This window comes from Gracilinanus agilis, chromosome 1 (assembly GCF_016433145.1).
Source record: "Gracilinanus agilis isolate LMUSP501 chromosome 1, AgileGrace, whole genome shotgun sequence".
Classification (NCBI taxonomy): domain Eukaryota; kingdom Metazoa; phylum Chordata; class Mammalia; order Didelphimorphia; family Didelphidae; genus Gracilinanus; species Gracilinanus agilis.
In genome coordinates this window covers 175,556,958-175,573,303 of record NC_058130.1, presented here as the reverse complement: position 1 = coordinate 175,573,303, position 16,346 = coordinate 175,556,958, and positions in this window count along the sequence as shown.

The window sequence follows — 16,346 nt, the reverse complement described above, 5'->3', positions numbered from 1 at the left end:
CCAGGCCCTCTGGGCAATTTTATAAAATGTTATAGATTCACTTGAAATCATTGGCGTATATAATTGGGCGGGACACATTCTGTTTAATTTCTTGGGATATTGTAAAGCCATGGCTCATTTTAGCAGCCACAGCATTGTGATGACATGCCTTTGATAGCAAACTGACATACTTAATGGTGTTTTTTTTTCTTAACCAAAGTATGCAGCAATTTAATGAATCTGTAGGTTAGAATGTTTTATCTTAATAGAAGTAAAGACCCTTAATATTTCCTAGTGATGAATTTAACAGAGCCTTTGAAACAGACAAATGCTGTTGTTGTGAGTACCTCAGCACAGCCAAGAAGTAGGAAGAGGCAAAGTCTTTCTACCAAAATCATTTGTTCTGTTTAGTATGAACTTTTAAACAATGTGACATCTTTCTAGTGTGTATTTTCAGGCTTTATAATGCCAAGAACCAGTTTCATTTGTGAATCTTACATAATGAAGTTCATGAAAATTTCCTGGCATGTTCATCATGAAGGGAGTTCAGCATCCATGCCAGCAAGATCAGAAACACTTTTCTGTTCATTTTATAGTGCTTCATCCGAATAATTGATTAAATCTATTTCCACTTTGACATTTTCATTACATCTCAAAATCATACCTTTTGTTACTTGATTTCATTATATAGCACTAATTTTGATACCAGTTTTCCTACTAGTTTCTTGAAAAGAGTTGAGTGAGGTTACATGTTTACACAAATTGTCTCCTGCAATCTAAAGATATGTTAAGAAGCATGCCAGGGCCTATAACACTCAGGGAAAGGACCACTGATGGCATATGATATAGAGAGATATCCTGGCTATACCAGTAGATCCAACCAAGTTGGAAAGACTGTAGGACTGCAATGTTATACTGCACAACTGGGCTCCAGCCTTACTAATTTCAGAGGCCCATTCATCACCCTATTATCTACAGGGTGTTGAAAGTTCTCAAAAGAGATATACTAATTGTGCAATTATGAATTTCTTTGATGGAGGGAATACCCACACTGACATTCAGTTCATGAAGTACTGTATGAAATAAATGTACGGTATAGGTTTTTCAGACTGACTTTCTTATAACTTTTACTCTTTTAGCCAACTATTAACTTTTTCATCCAAATGTCCAATATGTCATTGAAACATCCACAAAAAATGTATACTAAGTTATAATAGAATAAATATAATGAAGAGTTTACCCAAAAGAAGTCATCTTTATGGTGGCACTGTCAGCTCAGTACAGTCTTGGGTAAAGGAGAATATCTGTATCAACTCCATTAATTTGTTATCTTCTGATTCTTGCAAGCTTGACTCACAAATTTGAAATACTCGATGTGTTTTAAGAACATTAACTTGTTTGGCTTTTGCCTCCTTACTACTTTTTTGGAAGGAGGTAGGTTATAAGTCTTAAATAAAAATACCTTATTTGGTTTATTCTATGTTTGACAGTCTTGATAGCTTTCTTCTAAATTCAAAGGTCTTGAGTGATACTTAAGTTCCCTATCATTACTAAGTCTTTAGACTTTGTTGATTTCTTGTCCCCTCCTTCTTTAAGAAAAGGAAAGGAAAGGTTTGATTTTTGTTTTGTTTTTAAGTAAAGAAATTAAAAAGTAAAATTAAGACATTTTTTCAGTGAAAAGTGGGGGGGGACACTTTGAAAGCATCATTATTTTATGCCTTTTTCTGATTGTTTCTTTAGTTTGGTTACTCTAAGTTGCAGAGAAAAATGGAACTATTTGGTTAATTCAAATGTTGAAGTAAAGCGGATCACAATAGTGATCATAGTTCAAATAAATCATTTCAAAAGAAGGGAGCACAACTAATAAAGTCAGTTGGGAAAGGAAAGAAGCAGTTATCAAGATAAGAACTTGCCTGGTATCTTAGCCCCTCCACTTTTTAGATCATTTAATGTAAAGTCTTGAAACAGGAAAGAAAAATATTGTGAGGCTTAGAATATACCACCACCACAATGGTAATTTCTGGGAAGATGTATTAGACTGATAATGGGTAATTTAAAAACAGTTAATAAGATTTGGGTACAAAGCCACATCAAAAAAATAGCTATTGTTAGAAATAGGGGAGGGAAAAAATGGTAGGTTTTAACTTCTCTTTAAGTATGCACAGAGCATAATTCCTTTCACGACATACCCTTCCAGTGTGGAGGGAACCCTAAGAGTGAACAGCAAGCTCAGTTTAGTAACTTATGATTGACTCAATGGAATTCAGGGTTTTGTCCAATTTGAAAATGAGCAATATTATATTAATGCTTTGCATGTAATAGGCACTCAGTTATTTGGCTATGAACACTTTTAAAGATGTTTCTGAATCTGCATTTGACATGTGTTCAATTTACTCACAAATCTGGAACAATATATGTGCATATAAGGCTTGGTGGGCTTTTTTTTTTTTTTTTTAGTCTACTTTCCTAAATGCTTCTACCTCTTTTGTCTTCATATCTTAGGGTGTGATGCAGTATTAGGTCACCATTTTAGTTAGAATAAATAAAGATGCTAATAGAAATAAGATGAAAATAACCCAGGAAGTATTAAAAGCACCTTTTGTATCCTGCGCACTATGCTAGATATAGGGAGATGCAAAGTTCTTAGACCCTGCCTTTCTAAAGAGTGCTGCCATAAAAAAATGAAGCCAGAGTACAGGGGTGATGAACTGGAAAAACAAGGTTAAATGATGGCTACCTCTCCTAAAAATGGTTGAGGATTAATGCAGAAAGATTTCCAGAGGTATATGGTTAAGTCTTATGAGTTCGGGATCATGGGAATAGCAGTCACAATAATAGAGTGTAATAACCATCTCTTAAGAACTAGGAGGCCAGGATACATGAGGGTTTGTCAATATGCACACTGAAGTCCTTAGAAAATGAGGGCAGCATTTGGGATGGAGAAAGAACAATGAGCTAGATGCTCTACACCTAGAAAATAAGGAAACAGACTTGTAGATTGCAAAAAAAAAAAGTAAAGACCTGTATCAGGGGATCAGGAAAAGGGCAACCTCATGCTAGAGAGGCTAACCAAAGTATTTTGGAGGAATCAAAATTCCCAGAATTAAAAGATAGAAAGGAAGAGACTTGGACATAACAAGGATATATTAAGAAATATTAAATTTATTTACTAATGAAGTGTTTTGGGGTTTGGTTTTTAAGAGAGGAAAATGAGTACTGAGAGTATGAGTATGTTAGCTACAGTGAAAAAATTGAAGTATTTTTTGCACACAGAAAAATAAAGTGTCCCTCAAGTAAAATCAAGTGAATTGCAGTAGAAGGCCTATTCTTTATTCTTAAGTAGCTGGTATTACTCTGTCTGCTGATGAAGGCCTTCTGTCTTCACACTTATTATCACAATAAATATGAATTTTTTTCCTTATCTCCAAGCACCCTTGCTTTATTCTTTGACTTATGGGAAAATAAGTGGCTAGAGAAGATGTATGTCAGGATCACTGGTGCAAAAGTTAGCCTTGGTTTAGACATTCTTATTTTCCTGTGAGACTCGGAAGAAAACAGGTGTTGATGTAAAAATGTGGGTTTTTAAGAGAGGGTTTTAGGAAATTCTTAATTCTTCTGGGACTTGAAAGGCAGGTTGGGGTACGGGGAGAGGTAGAAGGCAGTCTTCTCCAGGTCAAGGTGTTCTAGGCTTGTTTTAGCTTGACCAGGCAAGTAATCGAGGTTCAGGGTTGGAATTTAGACAATGGACTATGTGAAATTTTCAGCCTACCCAAAACAGGTGTTTCCACCACATATGGCAAAATGTGAAGCAAGGCTTAGAAGGAGAAAAGTAAGGGTAGCCAGGAGACAACCATTAGGGGCTCGAGAATGTAAAAGCTTACTATGGACTTTGCTAAGAAATTGATGGTTTACTTATTAAAAAATTGACAAATAATGGCCAAGAGGCTAGATGCAATGTAGTTCAGGAAAATAAACCCAGTTTTTTTCACATTGTCTAGCAACTTTCAGGAGTAGGGAAACATTTGAGATTTACATTGTACTGGTGGCAGTGAAGATGTTTGCCACTAGGTGGGAGTAAAATGTCACCTCTGCTCTTGGTGTGTTTATACTTGTCTCTGCTGGTAAAATCCCAAGGACTCATTTACCATGCCAAGTATTAATTGAGAAATAAAAATCTGTGATGTCATTGGTCTTAGCGAATGAAATAGACACCCAATCACATTAATAGCTTTATAGTTTTTAAGACACTTGGCGTTTTTCAGCATACCCTGGGTGGTGACCTCTATTTGACAGATAAAAACAAAGTTTCCTAGGATCATTTATTTCAACTTGGAGCCTCCCAAGTCACTTTCGCCTCCTACATGGAAACAAGGTCTAGAGATGAGAAGTCAACAGAGTAAGTAAAAATGAGTAAATGGCAGAACTTGGCCTTCAGAGCCAGTGCTTTATGCCAGAATTGATTTGTCTATGGTCTCATAGCTAAGTAATAACCAGAGCCAGGATTAGAAACCAGGTCTTGGGTACCTGGACCATTGTCTTTGCTTTTGTTTTTCCCTGCACCAAATTGATGGAAGGAAGGGATGGTATGGATATGCATTATTACATGACTCAGGGAGAGGTGAGGCAAGAAGCCCATCAACAAGTTGATATTCAGTGTCTCCTGCGAATGGCTCTGGCAAGCTGATGGTTTAAAAAAGACTGAAGGACTTAAAATTTTTCTCCCCAATGCAGGATAGTTTGAGAGAATAAGGCAGTTGGAAATAAAGGATCTTTTAGACTATAGACCCATGAAGTATGCTGTCCAAGTACTCACGAAGAGGTCATGAAAGTGGGGAGAAATTATAGAGATCCAATATGAATCAGTCAACAAGCATTTACTAAGAAGGCTTGCTATATGCCAGATCTGAGTGTAGTAATACAATGGATAAAACAATGGGGGTAATTTCTTAAGCCCTTTGGGAGACCTAGGGCAATGAAAACTTTATAAAAGGTAGCCAAAAAGGCAGTCTGATAAAATTATGGTTTCATTTAGAATTGCACGGAATCTTGGTCTAATCTCATTCAAGTGAAAAAATTAGGGTGCAGGATCACACAAATAGTACTAGAGAAGAGATTTGGACTTAATTTTTTGATGCCAACATTTTTTTGTTGAGATGTGTTTCCTCTAGGACTGGACTAACCTCATCTATTTCTAGTCACGATATGTAATTTTAGTTGGATAGCAATCTTATGCTACTTGATATCAGCCTCATGGATTTGGACTTGAAGGGGCTTCAGATTAACCAGTCCAATGACCTCGTTTTTACAGATGAGGAAACTGGGAACCAGAAAAGACTTTCCCAAAGTCTTTAAAGATTGTAAGGAAGCAGATCCAGGAATCAAACCCAAGTTATTAAACCCCAAATCCAGCACTTATTGCACTAAAGCAGTAGTTCTTCAACCAACCTGTTTTGCAGAAAGACTTCACAAAGAACTCAACTTCCTCTATGATTTTGCCTAGAAATTTCTGACTTTCTAAATTATCAAGAGAGACTGTCAAAATTATGATAAAAAAAAAATGGAGGCCCTTTATTCTAGAGGGGCGTTTTGAGCCATGAACTTAGCTCAATCAAGACAGACTCTGAACTGATCAATAAGCAAAAAGCTGGTCTTCTGATAAAGAGGACAAGTACCATCTACTGCAGGATGGAAATTCCGGGGAGCTGTAGATAACAGTGGGAACACCTGTGATGGACTGCCATCAACCAGAAGTCGAAGAAGAGCTACAAGAAGCAAGCTACAAAAAAAAAAAAAAAAAAAAAAAAAGGCTAAAGGGACCACAACAGCATGACCTCAGACAGAAGCCACCCCCAAGTGTCCCTTTCCCAGAGCCCTATTAGGGCATTACTGTAAGCAACTAGATTTGTTCAGGCCTCTGGGGAAAGGCTTGCTTATTTATGCATATTACTCTTTTCTATGAGTAGATAAGTCCTACTGGTTTCCATTAACTCCTAAATAAATCTTTTCATGTTTTGAGCCTTGTGAGCCTGTGTACTTGTAAAGGGAGTTCTTGACTATGAGGAGGTACCAGAGAGGAGGAAGAGGTAAAATAATTGTTCCCAAATATTCTAATTCAAATTAAATTCAAATTCAAATTAAGAGAAAATTTTTCCAAAATGTGGTTTGCCTTTATATAGGAATGGAGTTTTTGACAAGTGTTAAAATAAACATGATTAGATAAGGTTATTGGGGACTTTGGCCTTCCTCTCTCTCCCTCTCCTCCAGGTCTCTTTGTATGGTTTTGTCCATTAAAGCTTGCTTTGGTGCCTTATTTTCACCTAGTGACAACATAAAATGTATGGGGAGGCAAGTAGTATGATCTGGTTCTTGCTTAAGGGCAGTCCTACCAATCAGGTTTGAGTCTTAAAAAGATTAGATTCTGAACTTAAGTTGGTTTATTATGCAAAAGAGGATTCAGATAAAGAAAGGAATGGTGCCTACTGTGTGCTAGATACTGTGCTAATTGCTGGGGATGCAAGACAGTCCTGATCCTCAAGCTCACAGTCTAATAGGGGAAAGAACATGAGTTAGAGGGAAGGCACTAGAATTAAGAGGAGTTGGAAAGGTTTAGTGTCAAAGTTGGGATTTAGATTTTTAAGAATATCCACAAACATTAGGAAATACCAGGATGGGAACAGAGTTACTGTCTGGATACTAGAGGGAGAATACAATGACTGGAGCAGAACGTAAAGGAACGCTGCAGCAAACTGAGAAGAAACATGTTACTATAGATAAACAGGTCCAGAGAGATTAAGCAGTTTGCCCTTGGTCACACAGTGATAGATGAGACTCTTGAGGTTCATGGTGCCCCTGAAGTCTCGTGGTTCCCTGTTGCCTTCAAGATAAAATATGTAGTCATGTTTAGCTTTTTAAAATTTATTTTCCTAGTATTTTATTTTTAATTTTTATTTTGAATATTTTCCCATAGTTACACATTTCATGTTCTTTCCCTCTCCCCCAAGCCCTCTTAGCCCCCCCACCCCGCCCTTAGCCGACACAATTCCACTGGGTTTTACATGTATCATTGATCAAGACCTAATTCCATATTATTGATAGTTGGACTAGAGTTATCGTTTAGTTTCTACATCCCCAATAATATCCCCATCAGCCCATGTGTTCAAGCAGTTGTTTTTCTTCTGCTTTTCTCCTCCCACAGTTCTTCCTCTGAATGTGGCTAGTTTTCTTTCTCATAAGTCCCTCAGTCTTGCTATGGATCCTTGCATTGCTGCTAGTAGAGAAGTCCATTATGTTCGATTGTACCACAGTTTATCTGTCTCTGTGTATAATGTTCACCTGGCTCTGCTCCTTTCACTCTGCATCAATTCTTGGAGGTCTTTCCAGTTCACATGGAATTCCTCCAGTTCTTTATTCCTTTGAGCACAATAGTATTCCATCACCAGCAGATACCACAATTTGTTCAGCCATTCCCCCCAAAGGACATTCTCTCATTTTCCAATTCTTTTGCCACCACAGAGTGTGGCTTGAAGCTGTCCACCAACTCCACGAAGATTCCTAGTGGGTAGGACACTCAGAGAGGAGAACCAAGGACTGTGTGAAAATGGGTTACGGGTTAAGGACTAGTGGAAATGAAACATAAGGCGAGAATAAAGACATAGAAAGTTCTGGCATAAGGTAGACGGACAGTGAGTGAGCTCTGGTGGTCAAGAGCTTAAATGGTTCAGAGTTTCATCCTCAACTGCCATATAGGTACCTTTTATTGGGGTTACAACAGTTTAGGGGGAAGGGGAGAGCCAAGTGGTTTGATACATTTAACATTATGAGGTAATCATCAGAAGATACAAACTGCCAGAACCTAAAACAATAGGTAGAGCTAACACCTGGATCTGGACTGATATGGCCTTAGACATCTAAGGATGTTTGATGCATATGTTAATTGATTATTGTAGGTAAAGTCAGGAGACTGAGATAGCTGACCAGTTTTCTGGTGTGTAGCCTTAGGGAAGGGCTGGGAATTTGGCAAGGTTGATGTTCAGTTTAACTCAAGATTCCAGAAATCAATCATTAGCCATACAAGAGTCAGTTTTTGAGCATATCACAATGTATACCTGGATTGCTACACGGCTATAAATATTTTTGTACAAGTCTTTTTCCTTATCTCTTTGGAGTATAAACCAAGCAGTGCTATGGCTGGATCGAAAGGCAGATAGTCTTTTAAAGCCCCTTTGGGCATAGTTCCAAATTGCCACCCAGAACAATTGGATCAGTTCACAACTCCACCAGCAATGCATTAATGTCCCAATTTTGCCACATCCCCTCCACATGTTTGGCTTTTAAAGCCCTGTCCCTCTCCTACCTTTCCATTCTTACACCTTATTCTTCAACCTGTGACCCTTTCCGTCCCTTGAATAAAATACTCCATTTTCTAACATTTTCATTCACTGTCTCTGGTACCTGTAATTCTCACCCTATTCTTCTCTAGACTCTGGCTTCCTTCAAGTCGCAGCTAAAATCTCACCACTAAAAGCCTTTCCTGATGTCCCTCAACACTAGTACCTTCCCCTTGTGATTATTTTGAATTTATCACGTCTTGTACATAGCAATTTGCAGGTTTTCTTCTCCCATTAAGACTGACCTTGGGAGCATAAACTATCTTTTTCCTTTTCTTGTGTATCCCCACATGCAACATCTGACACATAGTTTGCGCTTAGTAAATGCCTGTTGATTCAGAATCTAAATCCAAGTCCACCAAGCTGTCCACTAGGACGGGACTGAAATTAGACAGGAAGATGTACTAAGAGAAGTAGATTGATCTGATTCACTCTGAAAGGTTGGAAAGGTATGGTCTAGCCAAAGACCTTGCCTTTCACCCTTTTTTTGATCCACGTTGCTTGCTTTGCAACTCTGAGTAGAGCAATCTTAGAGTTTATGGTTGAAAGTCTTCCAGAGATCCCACAAAACATAGAAGGAAGAAAAACACTGACAACTAATTTACACTATTCTGAACAACTCGTAAGCCAGGTTCATTAAAAAGGGTTTTGTTTTGTTTTTTTAAACCCTTACTTTCTGTCGTAGTAACAACTGCAAGAAATTCTAGGGCTAGGCAATTGGGGTTAGGTGACTTTCTCAGGGTCACATACAGCTAGTAAATGTCTGAGGTCAGATTTGATACCAGGTCCTTCTGACCCCATGCCTGGCACTATCCACTGAGCCAACTAGCTAGTACCCATCTCTGTTTTAGAAGAGGATGTTTTCTTTCATTTATCATAGATCCAAAGCTGGAAGGGACCTCTAAAGCCATTGGACTCAAAAAAAAAAATACTGTGTATGACCATAGGGAAGTCACCCTCTGTAAACTTCCGAAGACCACACAATTATGGATTTAGAGTTAAAAGGACACCTAAGAATCATTTAGCCTAATCCCTTTCGTTGTACAAATTTAGGAAATTGAAGTCCAAAGAGGCTCAAATAATTTGCCATAGGTTATCCAAGTAACATCAGAAGTGGAATTTTAAAGACTTATGATTACAGAATCAATGCTCATTCCAATCCTTTTCATTATGAAAAGAGAAAATTGGGAATGTGCTTTTGGGTGTCCCCTCAAATGACACTATATTGGGGGCTGTCTATGCTTTATGGCTCTCTTTTGGAACTGTCAGTTCTCCCTATTCTGAGAGGCTGAGAAGTACAGTCATTGGCATCATAGTAGAATATTCGTTAGTTAATTAAGAGTTAAGTAGGAAATAGGGTTAATTAACAAAATTTTTTGATAGATGGCTAAGAGAGTTGAGTGAGTTGGATTTCTTTAAATCAGAGTGGAATCTCAAAGAGGATTGATGGGAAGAGAATTTTCTCAAGGAGATTTGGAAAAGGCATTCGAACCAAATACTCACACTTTGGGCTGTCATGATTCAAGGAAGGTTGTCCAAAGAGCCTGTTCTGTGAGTTGGGAGAATTTCTGGGGAATTTATCTCTTGAAAACATCCTAGCCAACCAGAGGAGAGTATCTGTGCTTAGTCCAGTAGGTGGCAGAAAAGAATGAGATGTTTGAGTGGAGAAGTCTGAGAATTCTAACAAGTTGTTTTTCATCTGAGCAGCAGGAAAGAAAATTCGGCTTATTCCTCTCTGTTTATAAATTTATATTTTTAGATTTAGGATAGAAAGATAGTTATTTGGGGAATTTAGAGTAGATTAAGATAGGATCACCCTTGGTGATTATGAAGCATCCCTCGTGGGAAAGTTTGGGTTTGGGATTTGTTTTGAATTTATTAATATAAAGAATATTTTCTTATCAATATCCTTCCTTTTACTTTCTCTTTTATACCAATTTTAATAATTATAATAAATGGGGTTTTATATAACTGGCCTGAACAGGAGTTTTTCTTCAACTGCTTAAGCAGCCATTTTTTCTCCACGGTCCAACTCAAGAGCCTGTCCACATCAGTGACAACTATGAATAACACCAATATATAATATATAATAAGGATCAATACCCAAAAATAACAGCATGTGACTTCCTTGCCTCCAATCTACACACCAATCTATATCTCCAACTATGAATCAGAATAAAAGGGGTCAGAAACTTAGTAAATTACTGGCAAAAAGTTAAAACTCTCAGACTAGCCCTGTTTATAAGTTTAAAAACATTCATATTCTGTTTTATCTTCCCTCCCCCTCGATACTATTACTCAGCCTCTGTGATCAAGGTAGTCTTTGATCTACCTAGTAAAGTCCTTTGGGGAAAGATCCTTTCTTATGCCTAAGTTGATCCCTCTACTTTCCCATTCTCTTAAAATAATTTCTTATTCTGAACATAAATAAAAAATGCATTTCTATAAACAGAGAATAAAAGAAAAAAAGACTCTATGGGGCAGCTGAGTAGCTCAGTGGATTGAGAGCCAGACCAAATCTGACCTCAGACACTTCCTAGCTGTGTGACCCTGGGCAAGTCACGTTAGCCCTTACTGCACTTTCTGCCTTAGAACCAATACATATAGTATTGATTCTAAGGAGGAAGGTAAAGGTTTAAAAAAAAAAAAGATTCTATATGAAATCTTGAGTCTTCATTTCATACTTCTTTCTTTTTAAAAAGTATACAATAAATGCTCCAAGTCCTTTTTAAAAACTCCTTTTCTGTGCCTCCTTCTAAAGATCCTCCTGTTCTCTTCTGGACATTTAAAAAAATATTGCAGTGACCTTCTTTTGCATCACTTTTTTCCTTGCTATACCCTCCTCCCATTAAAAATGGAGAGGAAAAAAGGGGCAACCTTTATAGGACTACCTGAATCAAGACTGAAATCTTTACATTAAAGGCCTTCTACAAACTAGTCCCACCCTTATCATTTTCAATATTCTCATTCCCTTTCTCCCAAGTACTTTTCTCTTCCAAACAAATTATTCTCCTCACTTGCCCCTACACTTTATGCCATCTCCATTTTCTCACTTCATTTTCCTCCTTTGCCTCTTCTTCCTGATCCTATTATGTAAATTCCACCCATTGTCTAAGAAAAATTCTTTGCATTTTTCATTTCAGATCTAGAGACAAAGAGTGAATGAGAATATCCAAAGACCCAGAAGTTCATCTGCTCTTTAAAATCTACTTCTGCCATATGGCTGATCACGTTGTTCAATACGGATATGATTAGGGATTTTTTGTTTTTTGTTTTTAAACCCTTACCTTCCATCTTGGAGTCAATACTGTGTATTGACTCCAAGGCAGAAGAGTGGTAAGGGTGGGCAATGAGGGTCAAGTGACTTGCCCAGGGTCACACAGCTGGGAAGTGTCTGAGGCCAGATTTGAACCTAGGACCTCCTATCTCTAGGCCTGGCTCTCAATCCACTAAACTACCCAGCTGCCCCCTTGATTAGGGTTTTGATGTTAAAAGATCACTCCACTGCATATATGAATAACATGGAAATGGGTTTTGAACAATGATACATGTATAACACAGTGGAGCTGCTTGTCAGTTCAGGAGTAGGGAGGGAGGAGGGAAGAGTGGGAAATCATGAATTTTGTAACCACGGGAAAATATTCTTAATTAATTGAGTGATCGATCGATTGATTGATTTTATCTACTCCTGCCATCTTGTGAGCACAATTTAGAAAGTTCAAGAACAAATACACATTCCATAAACAAGATCAAACAGGGAGAAAAAAGACAGTAGTTTTGATTCCCTAAGCAAATAGTCATTTAACTCAAAAGTATCATTTTCCTAAACCAGCCAATCCCTTTAACTATTCCCTTTCTGGATCCTTCTTTTCATCCTTGTCAAAAGCAACCTCAAGAGATACTTCCATTAATTTGAATTAATCAAAGATATTTTCTTTTTCATCTCTTCATTTCCCTAATCTCCTCAAGAAAGAGTCCTTTCTCATCAGGCTTCTCAGTATACTTCCACACTATCCTTCAAGTCTGTGCTCAAGTTTGTGGATTTTAAAATTAATATCCAATAACTAAATATTATATTTAATAAAGTTTTTTTATTAATAATAAAACTAACAAAAGAGACCTAACCAAAAAGTTACTAACCATCCTGTTCCCAGGAGCAAAAAAGAGAACTAGACGGAGCCTCAGAACTTATACAAATGTGACCACATAAACATAAACAAAAAGAAAATCATTATAGGGAATACAGAAAGGAATTCTGGGCAATGCAATCTGTAGGAGTTCAAGATTTTCCAACTATACAAGTTGTATCTCCTCTATGAACCTTTCTCAGTTCTTCTAGTCCATCCCACTAACATTTGAGAAAACTCTTTCAATCCTGAAAACATTTTCTTTTCAAGTATCTTAAAATGGCCACCACTCAAAATGTTGAAACCTAATGAAATGATATTAGAAAACTTGAAAGGCACAGAATTGTCCTGGATCATTGCATTGCTGCTAGTAGAGAAGTCCATTACATTCAATTGTACCACAGTGTATCAGTCTCTGTGTATAATGTTCTCCTGGATTTTGCACATAGTACAGTAACTAAAACTCATTAAACTTTTGACCAAATAATATTATTACTAGGCTAATGGCCCAGAGATTAAAGTCATGGGCCATTCAGTAAACACTTACTAATAAGCACCTACTATGTGAATGACACTGTGCTGCATTTTGGAATTCAAAAAGAAGAAAATATAATCCCTGTCCTCAAAGAGTTTTGGGAGACAAAACTTGCAAGTAATTATTTACAAACAACTACAGAAGAATAAATTGGCCATAATCAAGAAAGGAAAGCCCCTAGAATGAAGGCAGATTGGAAAAGGCTTCCTGTGGAAAGTGGAATTTTAGCTGAAGGAAGCCATTGTTGAGGTAGGAGAGAATTCTAGGTATAGGTGAAAGCCAGTGAAAGTGCCTGGAGTTGTAAGCCATAGTGTCTGCGCTGTGCCTGGTGGAGTAAGATGTAAGAAGATTGGAAAGGTGGGCCAGGTTATGAAATACTTTGAGGGCCAAACAGAGAGTTTTATATTCAATCCTGAAGGTGATCATTTGGAGCCATTACAGTTTATTAAATAGGAGAGGTATAGTGGGTATAAAGCTCATGTATACAAAAATATAGCATGTGTGTATATGTATATATATGTGATATATAATAAAATATTAAATATATAATAAAATATAAAACATATACACACATGCATGCAAAATATAGTCTATATATCCTATATATCATATATCACACACCATATATATATATATATATGTATAATAGCACTATAATGCTGTGGCAAAGAACTAGAAATAAAGCAGGTATCCGTTGATGAATGGCTGAGCAAAATGTAGTACATGAAGGTAATAGAATACATATTAATACAACATAAGAAATGATGGATATGAAGAATTCAAAGAAATTTGGGAAAATTTACATGAGGCTATGATGAATGAAATTAGCTGAACCATGAAAAAGTTACATAATAACTAAAATATCATCAAGGAAAACAACTATGAAAGACTTCAGAACTTGTTCTGAACAATGGAATGATAATGATTCTATAAGAATGATGATGAAGTATGCTTCCTACCTCTTAACTGAGAGGTGATAGGCTAGAAATATAAAATAAGGTATATATCTTTAGATATGACCAATGCTTTCATTTATTTTGCTTGACTAAACTTATTTTTTACAAAATAGTGCTTTTATGGGGTTTTCGTGGGGGGAAGTGGGTGGTAGAGATAGTAAAACTAAAAAAAGGAAGAAAAGGAAGAAAATAGCATTAGTGAAATATTTAGAAATACATAAAAGAGAGCAAAAGGAGATTCAGAGGGGAACACAGATAAGCAGAGCTATGTTGATAATATTGGGTTTAATTAAAAATAGAATTAAAACAAATGTGGAAATTCATGTTTTTTCAAAAGATTAAAGCACCATCTGGGTTCAAATTCTACTTCAGACACTTTGTAGCTGTGTGACCCTGGACAAACTACTTAACCCCTATTGCCAAGCGCTTGCTACTCTTCTCTTTTAGAACTGATTCCAAAGGCTGGCTAAAATGGCAGAGAACATACACGGATCTGCCCCATCTCTAACAAATTATGATCCAAACTTTGATATGATACCTCAAAACCTATTTTGGGATTGGTGGAACCCACAAAAGGACACACAAAGAAGAAGTGAAAAAATTTCAAGCCAAGATAACTTAGAAAGTCATCAGGAGTGGGGGCAGCTGGGTAGCTCAGTGGATTGTGAACCAGGCCTAGAGATGGGAGGTCTTGGGTTCAAATCTGGCCTCAGACAATTCCCAGATGTGTGACCCTGGGCAAGTCACTTGACCCCCATTGCCTACCCTTACCACTCTTCTGCCTTGGAGTCAATACACAGTATTGACTCCAAAATGGAAGGTAAGGGTTTAAAAAAAAAAAGAAAGAAAGAAAGTCATCAGGAGGGATGTCACACACTGGTGGGAATGAAGCACAGACTAGCATGCCAAGGTAGGCTCCCCTGCCTCCAGCAAGCCTGCCCAGACTTGGGGGTAGCTAAATCAGTAATAAAGGCTTCTGGAGCTCTTTGACACAGAGGTAAATGGAGTCTGACAACTGGTTAGAAGGAAATTGTAAGGGTCTCTTTGTTGGTTCTGGGGGCAGGACTCTGTCTAATTGCCCATAGACAGATCAAGGACAAAGAACCAGGTCACAGTCGCAAGATGATGAGGAACACTAATGAACACCAGTGCTTGCAACTGCAGGGGAACAAAGGACTCGTCTCAATTTCATGGCAGAAAAGAGTGCTTAGGATTACTTATAGACCAGAGCACAGGCCAGGAGCATATTAAACACACCTTTCCTTATAACACCTGGAAAGAACTGAAAACTTATAGAACCGGTTTCCGGGTTAAGATGGCGGCAGAGTAAGAAGCAGCTCTAAACCTCTCCTGACCGAAACACACAAAACTCTTCAAGGGGACATAAAAACAAGTCCAGACGAACGGAGGAACCCCACAACAGGGCACAGCGTGGAAGGTACGTGGAATCGAGACATTTCCAAGCTAAAAAGGGCTCTCACTCAAGCGCGAGCTGAGCAACCGCCCCACCCCCACCCCCTCCACACTCACCTATAGCTCTGAACCCAGCTAAAAAGAAATAGAGCAAGTTTGGGGCACCCATCGAGTCATCAGCAGCTCCGGGACCTGTTCCTGAGAGCAGCAAGACTTAGGACCCCATTAAGTCAAGAACGCACGCGAAATCTGAGCGCGCGCGCGCGGGAGCGGACGCTGGGAGCGGAGCGCCGGCTGAGCAGAGGCTTGGGTGCCGGCTGAGCAGAGGCTTGGGTGCCGGCTGAGCAGAGGCGTGGGTGCCGGCTGAGCAGAGGCGTGGGTGGAGGCAAACACAACCAGGAACTAAAGCCTAAGTGGGGAACCAGTGCAGACGGGTATACGACTGTGGAAGTAGCTCCCTGAGACTTGTAAAGAAACCTCCTGCAGAGGTTCAAGCAAGGGAATCCACCAGGGGGCTTGACCTTGGAAAAAACTAGAACTCAGTCCTCAGGAGCCAATAGATCTCAGACAGACACTGAGAGCGAGGATAAACCTGAGAAGCTGCTGGGCTAATGATGGCTAACCAGTTACAGGAAATTCAGAAGAGAAAGAATAATAACAAAAAAAAGAAGTCTTTAACACTCGACAGCTTCTACACAGAGAAAATCCAGACAACCGAGCAAACAGAGGAGGAGAACAAACAACCATCCAGACCCTCCCCAAATAAGGAAAACTCCTCACAACCTATGGAAGAGTTCAAATCTGAGATTTTGAGGAAAATGGAAGAGATCTGGCAAGAAAATCACAGCTTAAAAGGTAGAATCTTGCAACTGGAAAGCGAGGCTCAGAAACCAAATGAACTGATAAGCAAATTGAACACAAGAAATGACCAGATTGAAAAGGAATACCA